Below are 10,190 nucleotides of genomic sequence, written 5' to 3' on the forward strand. Positions count from 1 at the left end.
TTAGTGTGATATCTAATTACAGTTAGACTTAAACAAACATAGTTTAACGTTATCGGTTATCGTTTATGTTACAAATATGTGAACTAAACAGCACCTAACATGATTCCTTTGTCGCGCTACCGACTCAGGTGCGGCACTTGTCGTGCAATTTCATCTAGTGCGACAGGGGCAAGGAGCCACACGCAGGCCTCCATCAACTCAGCCTATTCAAAGCCCACGTCAACACGCCTTAGCGTTCCGCTACCCGTCGTTGGTAGTCGTGCCCACCTTCACCCCTCGTCCTCGTCCTCCCCCTCTTCCTCTATATGTGTCTCTATTCTCCTAACTTTACATTCGCCTCCCCATCTCAATGGCAAGACATTTTTGTTGTTGTTTGCAATATAATTTCTAGCTAAAATTAGTAGTCTTTATGTCATAGTTAGTTACTTAAGTTGTTTGCAGCAGACATGTATATGATCGTGCAAGACATCGTTTAGTACTGTAAAACACACGGTTTATAAACTGTAGTTTGAAATATGAGATAGGATAGGAAAAGCTGTTGGAGATAGCCTTGGGTGTGTTTGGTTCAGCTTTCTAAGCTAGATTCATTGTAAAAAATAGGATCCCAACCAAAAGGTTTCAGGACCTGAATAGATTTATATAGTCTATAAAATTCTCTGTTCAATCCAGAATCTCCTACCCCAAATGTTCGTATCATAGAAACTGCTCGCACTCTTTTGATATCTTCGTTTGTCCCCTTGCATTTTTTTGGTGTGAAACAGAATCTACCGTTGTCTACCTCATCAATAGACAACCATCATCAAAACTCTCTAGCAAAACTCTCGGTGAAGTTCTTTCTAGAACTCCACACTATGACTGTCTTTCGAATGTAGGTCTGGAAAAAAAGATCGAGGCTCGAGAGCTAGCTCGAGTTCGAGCGGCTCGCGAGCCGAGCCAAGCTAGGTTTCCGAGCTTGTTGGTGTAGCGATCAGAGCCGAGCCGGCCCAAGAGTTGTTCCAAATTAATCAACCTATACAATAATGATGGATATTAGATAAATTTATAGATATCTGACTCGTACCTTGGCCTTTGATGATGGATATATGACAATTTATAATTTAGATTACTTATAATGTTGAATGATGATTATATATTTCACATCTATATATTATTAAGTCACTATATAATGCAATATTATTTAGAAAGATGCAGCTCGCGAGCCGACTACGAGCCGAGTCGAGCCTCCTTCAGCACATTGTGTAGGCGAGCCGAGCTCGGCTCGTTTCCAACCCTATTTGGATGTACATGATACATCTTGTTAGCCCCCCTCTGAACGGACTAAATCGACTGCTCAATCTATTGAGTGTGTTTTCTTTGGATATAATCCAGAGCATAAAGGCTATCGATGTTACGATCCTTCGGCCCGTCGCATTCGCATTTCATGGGACGAGCTTTAATGAAAACCGATCTTTCTTTTATGACTCCATTCATCTTCCTTTTCTACAAAGTCCACCTCCTTCATGTGCCTTCCTCCCATCCATGCTCCTTCATCTGGGTCTCAAACCTCCAATACTCCATCATCTACCACATCCCCACCTAATGTTCTTATTCCCGTCACAAATCTCGTTCCTTTAACACCTTCACCTTTTTCTTCTAAACCACCTGTCACCAAAACATACGTTTGTCGTCCTCGCTCCAGTCCCATGGTTGGTCTTGATACATAACCTGTTATAGATGTGTGTACTAACAATGATGGCTCTCCTGCTGTTTCTGTTGAGTTCCAGATCGATGCTGAGTTACCAATTGATCAAGGATATCATCTCTGTGGTCGTAATACAATTGAACCTCCGGCCTGCTATGGCTTTCCACTTGTTAGGGCAGTCGTTGCTGAACCATCCACTTATAAGGAAGCTTCTGTCATTCCCGAATGATACCTTGCTATGAAAGAGAAGTTGGATGCTCTTGATTGTACGGGCACTTGGGATCTTGTTCCTTTACCTTCGCATGCAGCACCTATAACATGCAAATGGGTCTTCAAGATTAAGACCAAATCTGATGATTCAATTGAGCGATATAAAGGTCATCTTGTGGCCCGAGGTTTTCAACAGACTCAGGGGTTCGGTTATGATGAAACCTTTACATCTGTTGCACATATGACGAATGTTCTTTTTGGACTCTCTCTCAAATGAATCTCAAAAATGCTTTTTTCTCGAACACGCAGGAGATCTGCGTATCTTTCCATTAATAGATAGAAGAAGGTACAGCACAACACAACACACACACACGACACAACAAGACACAGCACAGCCACCACATACAACCACTCTGAACAAGACACAAGGCTATCACCCTGGGTCAAGCATAAACACGAGTTGAAAGCAAGTTCAACCCTTTAACCCCGGCACGACACCACATCCTAAGCTCATCACCAGCGAGGGTGAGAGCACTCGCTAGGCTCGGCGACCCCCCATTGAGCACACAGTCGTTGCGGTGACGCCAAAGGCTCCAAGCGCCAAGAATAACTAGATAATTGAAGCCTGATTGGAGATCTCGGGGAATCTTCTCCACATCCCTGCTCCACCAGTCATCAAGGCTGCAAAGAGCATTGTCTGGTGAAAGATTAGGCAACCCAGACCTGCGCAGCAAGAGGTACCAGAACTGTCTTGCAAAGACGCAAGAGATGAGAAGATGTTGTATTGTTTCCTCTTCTTGGTCGCAAAGGGGACACACACTGGGGTGGGGTAGTCCTCTTTTAGCAAGACGATCTGCAATCCAGCATCTATTGTGCATGACAAGCCAAAGGAAGAAACTGCACTTTGAAGGTGCCCAAGACTCCCAAACACGCTCAAAGGCTCCAAAAGAAGTGGATCCTAGGAATAGCATATCATAAGCCGACTTTGAAGAGTATTGGCCAGTCGGGGAAAATCTCCAGATATGCTTGTCTGGCACTCCATCACTAAGGGAGAAATCTGCAATGACTTCACTAAGAGTCAAAAAATCAGAGAGGACAGCCCAAGTGATGGTGCCTCTCAGGTCCCGGATCCAAGCCATCTCCACAATACCTTCTGCCACCGTTCTCCTATTGGCAATCCTAGTCGGGACGAGGGCGAAAATATGAGGGGTTAGATCCTCAATCCTCTGTCACATCAACCATCTGTCCCTCCAAAACAAGGTGTTACGACCATCACCCACTTCTGTAATCATAGCTGTAGAGAGGATAGATTTCAGAATGCTTGAACTCTGGAGAGGTAAATCAGCCCAAGACTTCGAGGGGTCTGTTTTTTTCCAACCACAACCATCTAACCCGAAGGGCCCAATTCAGCTTTTGTAAATCAGAGATGCCAAGACCACCAAGCTCCTTTGAGCGTGTCACTTTGCCCCAAGCAACTAAGCAGTGACCACCGAGCACATCCTTTTGACCTTTCCAAAGAAAGCCACGTCTAATTTTGTCAATGGCTTTGATAGCCCACTTAGGTAAATCCAAAGCCATGGTGTGATATATAACTGTTGTCGTGAGTACATGTTGCACTTGGATAGCTCTTCCAGCTCGAGTCATCAAGTCGGCCCTCCAATTAGGTAAGAGGTCTGCAAGCCTATCAATTAGTGGCTGCAGCTGCTCCTTGCTTAACTTCCTGAGAGAGAGAGGTAGCCCGAGATATTTGAGAGGAAGTGTTTCACCTTTGTAAGGAAAAACCTGGGTCACCATTTCCATGTCCACCGGAGAGCAGTGAATGGGAGCCACACTGCTTTTCTGTATGTTGGTTTTTAGCCCCGAGGCGTCCCCAAACAACTCCAATATCATGGTTACCAAGTGCATATCACTAGCAACCGGTCTCAAGAACATCACCACATCATCAGCATAAAGCGATATTCGGTGTTGAATGGAACAAGTTGAAAGGGGTTGGAGCAGTCCCTCATCAGCAGCTTTAACAATTAGGCCATTGAGAACATCCATAACGATGATGAAAAGAAGAGGGGATAGCGAGTCACCTTGCCGCAAGCCCCTCTTGTGTTGGATGTATTCCCCAGGCACTCCATTAAGCATAATTTGGGTAGAGGTCATAAGCAGCCCACTGATCACATCTCTCCATATAGGGCCGAATCCAGCCTTTTCCAATACTTCAAGTAAGAAAGACCAAGACACCGAATCGAAGGCCTTGGATATGTCCAGCTTGAGAAGAATTCTAGGTTGTTTTTGAGCATGCAGCAATCTTGCAGTCTGCTGAACTAACATGAAGTTGTCTTGGATGAATCGGCCCTTGATAAACGCACTTTGGTTCCTAGAAATCAGCTTGTCCATATAGCCACTCAGTCTGTTTGCCATGATCTTCGTGATTAACTTTGCGAAGCTGTGGATCAAGCTAATAGGCCGAAAGTCCTTGGCAAGGATGGCATCCTCTTTCTTAGGTAAAAGAGTGATGAAGGCTGTGTTGAGGTATCTGAAGTTCCGGAAGTCCTTGTTCCAGACAGCCAGGATAGCAGCCATAATGTCTTTTTTGATGATTGACCAGCAGGCCCTATAGAAACGGCCTGTGAACCCATCAGGCCCCGGGGCTTTGTCCGGAGGAAGCTGTTTAATGGTGTTCCACACCTCCTCCTCTGAGGTTGGCTGCTCGAGCCCATGAAGGTCAATGTGCTGCAGTCCTAAGGTGTTAAGGTTGACAATTCTGGACCTTTGCTGCCCTGTACCGATTAGATCCGAATAGAAGGACCGAAGCACCTCTGCCTTATCGCTATGACTGGTCACTAGCTACTCCCCGTCTTGACGTTTGGCTATGAAATTTTTTCTTTTCCGACGACGAGACCAAGAGTGGAAGAGCTTTGTATTAGCGTCACCATCTTTGAGCCAGGCAATTCTTGATCTAGTCCTAGCCACCGGGCGGATTAAGGGCATGTTTGTTTCAGCTTATAGATTATATAATCTGGATTATAATCTAAATTATATAATACATATTATAATCTAGATATATTATAATCTATATGTAGTTGTTTGGTAGTTTAGATTATACAAATGTAGATTATTCACAAAGACAACACTACCCTTGTTTGTTTATTTAAGGTGAGAAAAGAAGGATGGCATATATTGTAATTTCTATTTACATAACCATGGGTAGTGGGTCTTTTGCCAAAATAATCTCAAATAAGCTACTCTTGAGGAGATTATGAGATTATCATAATCTAGGCTTTAGATTATATAATCTAAACCCATAATCTAGTTGTTTGTTTACCTAATGAATTATTTGCGCTAGATTATATAATCTGGAGAGATTATAATCTGAAACAAACAGGGCCTAAGGAGGCAAGAGCCAGAGAGTGTTTCTTCAAGCGCCCAAGCAGCCATGTCTCCAAAACATTAAGAATTCTGCTCTCTTTTGCCACTTCTAGCTGCAGCAATACTTCTCTGGCAAGCTCAAGTTGCAGTTTGAAGTTTCCAACCTTTTTGTCACTCCAACTTTGCAGCCCTTTTGTTGTCGCCTTGAATTTTAGGGAAAGGGTCTTGAGAGGACAAGCAGACTGCTGAACAGAATCCCAGGCATTAGATACCGCTTCCTGAAAACCATCAAATCTGGGCCAAAAGGATTCAAAATGAAATCTCCGTTTCCGAGTGTGGTTGTCCTTCAATCCCAACAGGAAAGGACAGTGATCTGAATATGGTGATTTACATGAAAAAGTTTATATGCACCCACCTTCAAGTGTTGATATTCCTTCCGGACATGTCTGTCATCTTCGTATAGCTTTATATAGTTTGAAACAGGCTCCTTGTGCTTGGTTTTAAATGTTTGTCACCGTAATAAGGGTTGCTGGTTTTTACCCTAGTGATCATGATCCTGCTTTATTTCTTCATCCCTCTTCACGAGGACGCACTTTGCTCCTTTTATGTGGATGTTGATTATGGGCGATGATCCAGAACATATTTCTCAAGTAAAACAACATCTTACTGAGCAATTTAAGATGTCTGATTCGGGCCTTCTCGGATATTTCCTGGGTTTTGAGGTATTACAATATACAAAGGGATATTATCTCTCTTAGTCCAAATACATCCAAGATCTTATTGCTCGCTCTGGTCTTACTGATAATCGCACAGCTGAAACAACCATGGATATTCACTTACAGCTTTGTCCGAACAATGGTTTACCACTATAAGATCCATCCAGATATCGGCATATAGTCACCAGTCTAGTTTACCTCACTATCACTCGACCGGATATTTTTTTTTCTCGAAAAACGCAGGAGAGCTGCGCATCATTATATTAAGAAGGGGAAATTAAGGTCCAAGAGGACCAGTACAAAAAACCACCCTATGGTGGCCAGCAACATGTCGTTCATATTCTTAGTTTGTCTCTGTGCCTATTTTAGTCCATTGTGGTCACTTGCTTCGTGTTCTTTGATACTTAAGGGGAACCACATCTCGAGGTTTATTGTACGACTATGATAGTCCTCTACGGCTTCACGCTTACTCAGATGCCACTTGGGCGAGTGATCGCACTGACCGCCGCTCTATTACAGGTTATTGTATTTTCCTTGGTTCTTCTCCTATTGCATGGAAATCTAAGAAGTCGGTTGTTGTATCTCGGTCTAGTACATAAGCAGAACTTCGAGCTCTTGCTACTACTACTGTTGATATTATATGGCTACAATAGTTATTAGTTGATCTTGGTGTCTCTTGTGAATTGTGATACTCCTACACCTATTCTGTGCATGTGCGACAACACTGGAGCCACACAAATTGCCAATGATCATGTGCATGAACTTACAAAGCATATTGGTGTTGATGTTTTCTTTACTCGGCCTCATTGTTATCCGAAAACTATTGCTCTTCAACATGTGCCCTCAGAAATGCAAGTTGCAGATTTTTTTTCACAAAATCACAAACAAGAGAACATCGGCTCAATTTGATCAGACTCAACGCTTCAGATCCTCTCCTCCCACCTTGAGTTTGAAGGGGGTGGTAAGGCCCGTGTGGCCCATAGTACCTGTGCCTATATATTCTACCAAGTCCTAAGGACTAACCATTCTCTCGCTAATCCAAGGTTAGTAACAGTTTCTACTTCTCAAATCTGGCATTCATAAGCTTCTCAAAAACTGCAGCTGATTAATCCATTAACAATAAAATCACTAGCAATCCACAAAAGTCCAACTGATGTTAAACTTATGTTTATATCAGTTTTCTGAGTACCATATGCTCAACTGGTATTCCAGGGCCCTATTTGTTTCAGTTTCTCAAAAACTGGCACTTACAAGTAGCCACAGAAGCCAGCTTATGTATGAAACAGAGCAGTATTTCCAGGTTGAGGGCTTTTGAGAAGCTACTTGTGTCTATTCAGGTAACAGAAGCATAATCATTACCATGTTGGAACGTTTATGAGTGCCGTTATGACGGTCACGCTCCCGCTCGCGCCCTCTGGCCTTCCCCCTCCTGACGCCTCGTTTCCACCCCCCACTGGCCCCTCGCCGGCTCCTATTCCAAGACCGGCGACCATCCCTCTCCCCTCGCCGACGTCGCAGGACCCATCCCCTGGTGTTCAGAGCGGCGGACGTCCGGAGGAGCTGCGCTACGCGCCGTGTCCTCCTTCCTCTGGCCTCTCGCCGGCTCTTACTCCAAGACCGGCGACCACTCAACTTCCCTCCCCGACATCGGAGGATTATCCCCTTGGTGTTGTGCACGGCTGAAGATCGAAGGAGCAGCGCTGGCTGGAGGACGGTGGAGCTTGTGCCTCCTCTGCTGCGTCACTAGTTCAGGGTGACGTGGGGAAGAAATCCTATAGAGAGGCTCTGTTTTCTCCCAGGCCTGCTGCGTCCAGGGACGTTGGTGGTTGGGTGACGGTGGTTCGTCGGCGTTCGAACACCTTGAAGTCCCTCCCCAGACCTGTCCCGGTGGATTTGCGCGGAAGATGCTTCAATTGTTTCTCGTCTGAGCACCGTGCGGCTGTGTGCCGTAATCGCGTGCGGTGTTTTTTCTGTCGGTTGCCGGGGCACCGTGTGGGCGAGTGCCCGCGCCGGCGGACGGACCCTCCCTTCCCTGGACGCTCTCTGGTGTGGCGACCTGTGGCTATGAAACCTTCGGAGAAGAATGTCTGTGGTCGAGATTTGGCTGTGGCTGGCGGGTCTGGACCTGTTTCAATGATTGGTGAAGGCGCGAAGAAGAGGACTCGCCGTGGACAGAGGAAGAGGAAGTCGGGCGCTGGGGGGCAGTTGCCCCATCCGCCTGCCTTCGGCCTGGATAAGCCGGTGAGCTTTGTCGGGCGTTGTGGAAGAATTGATCGGGCTGAGGAGGAACTCCGTCGTGCACTGATCGTCAGTGTTGTTGGCAGGGAGGATTCTGGCTGCGCCGTGGAGGTGCGTGACGCGATCGCCTCGAGGTTTTGCCTTGAAGCAGGGTCGCTCCGCATACGTCGTGTTGCGCCTAATTCTTTCCTAGTCTTCTTCCCCTCGGTTGCCGTGGCTGATCGGGTGATTGGCGAGGGGCAATCTCTTCATGTCCCTCCGCTCAGGTTGCATATTCGAAGGTGGTCGCGTCAGGCGTTCGCTCCTGGAGGTGGACAGCCGCTTGTGCCTGTTGACGTTGAACTTCGTGGAATTCCTGCGCATCTCTGGGGGATTGAGGCTGCTGAAGCTGTTCTTGGTGCTTTCTGTTTGATTCATGGTTTTTTGCCTGGCTTGGTCAAGGAGGAAGATATGTCTGTTCTCAGACTGAAAGTATGGTGCCGGTCACCTGTGCTGCTGCCGGCGGTGGTGGATCTCCTTGCTGAAGAGCCGATGGTCTGTGGAGAGGATGGGAGCTGGGTTCCTAGCACGTTGGTGTTCTCTGTTTCTGTGGTGGTTCTTCATTCTGATGGAAGTTCAGATTTCGGTGTGGATCCCCCTGCGCCACCCCCTTCGGGCTTTGTCGACGAAGATAGTGATCATGAGCATCATGTGGAGCGGCCGGGGCGCCCTGCGTCTTATGTTCGGGTTCCAATTCATTTGCGTCTGGGTCAGCGCAGTCGTTCTGGGCAGGTGGATGACATGTGTGTTGAGGCTGTTCATCAGGATTTGGTGGAGGGGGGGGGGGTCAGTTGATGCTCCGGCTCTCCCGATTGTTTCGGTTGAGGAGCGGGAGGCGCCTGGTCACCCTCCAGTTTTGGGATCAGTTGATGCCCTGGCTCTCCCGGAAGTTTCGGTGGCAGAGCTGGAGGCGCCTGGTCACCCTCCAATGTCAGCGTTGGATCTGGCAGAGGATTTGGGGGTCAGTTGTCAGGAGGACTGGTCTTCGCATGTTGTTATCTCACCGGCTGGGCCTTGCTTAGACAATCCTTTGGTGGGGGCCCTTATGACCGGCTTGGCAGAGGCTGTCTTTGCTGGGCAGCATGGTCCCGGGTCCTCCTATTTGCTGACTGATAGTCGCCTAGAGGGGGGGGGGTGAATAGGGCGAAACTGAAATTCTCAAAAATAATCACAACTACAAGCCGGGTTAGCGTTAGAAATATAATCGAGTCCACAAGAGAGGGCGGAAAACAAATCGCAAGCGAATAATGAAGTGAGACACGCGGATTTGTTTTACCGAGGTTCGGTTCTCTCAAACCTACTCCCCGTTGAGGAGGCCACAAAGGCCGGGTCTCTTTCAACCCTTCCCTCTCTCAAACGGTCCCTTGGACCGAGTGAGCTTCTCTTCTCAAATCACTTGGGAAACAAACTTCCCGCAAGGGCCACCACACGATTGGTGCCTCTTGCCTCAATTACAAGTGAGTGTTTGATCACAAGAAAGAATGCGAAAGAAAAGAAGCGATCCAAGCTCAAGAGCTCAAATGAACACTACAAATCACTCTCTCTAATCACTAGTGCTTTGTGTGGGATTGGGAGAGGATTTGATCTCTTTTGGTGTGCTTTGCAATGAATGCTAGCTCTTGTATAGTGGTTGGAAGCTGGAAAACTTGGATGCCATGAATGGTGGGGTGGTTGGGGTATTTATAGCCCCAACCACCAACTTGACCGTTGGTGGAGGCCGTCTGTTTGATGGCGCACCGGACAGTCCGGTGCACACCGGACAGTCCGGTGCCCCAGCCACGTCACCAGTTCCGTTGGATTCCGACCGTTGGAGCTTCTGACTTCTGGGCCTGCCTTGATGTCTGGTGGCGCACCGGACATGCACTGTTCACTGTCCGGTGCGCCGGCATGGGTGACTCTGACTTCTGCGCATGCTGCGCGCGCATTAAATGCCGTCGCAGGTAGCC

This window comes from Zea mays, chromosome 3 (genome assembly GCF_902167145.1).
Source record: "Zea mays cultivar B73 chromosome 3, Zm-B73-REFERENCE-NAM-5.0, whole genome shotgun sequence".
NCBI classification, from domain to species: Eukaryota; Viridiplantae; Streptophyta; class Magnoliopsida; order Poales; family Poaceae; genus Zea; species Zea mays.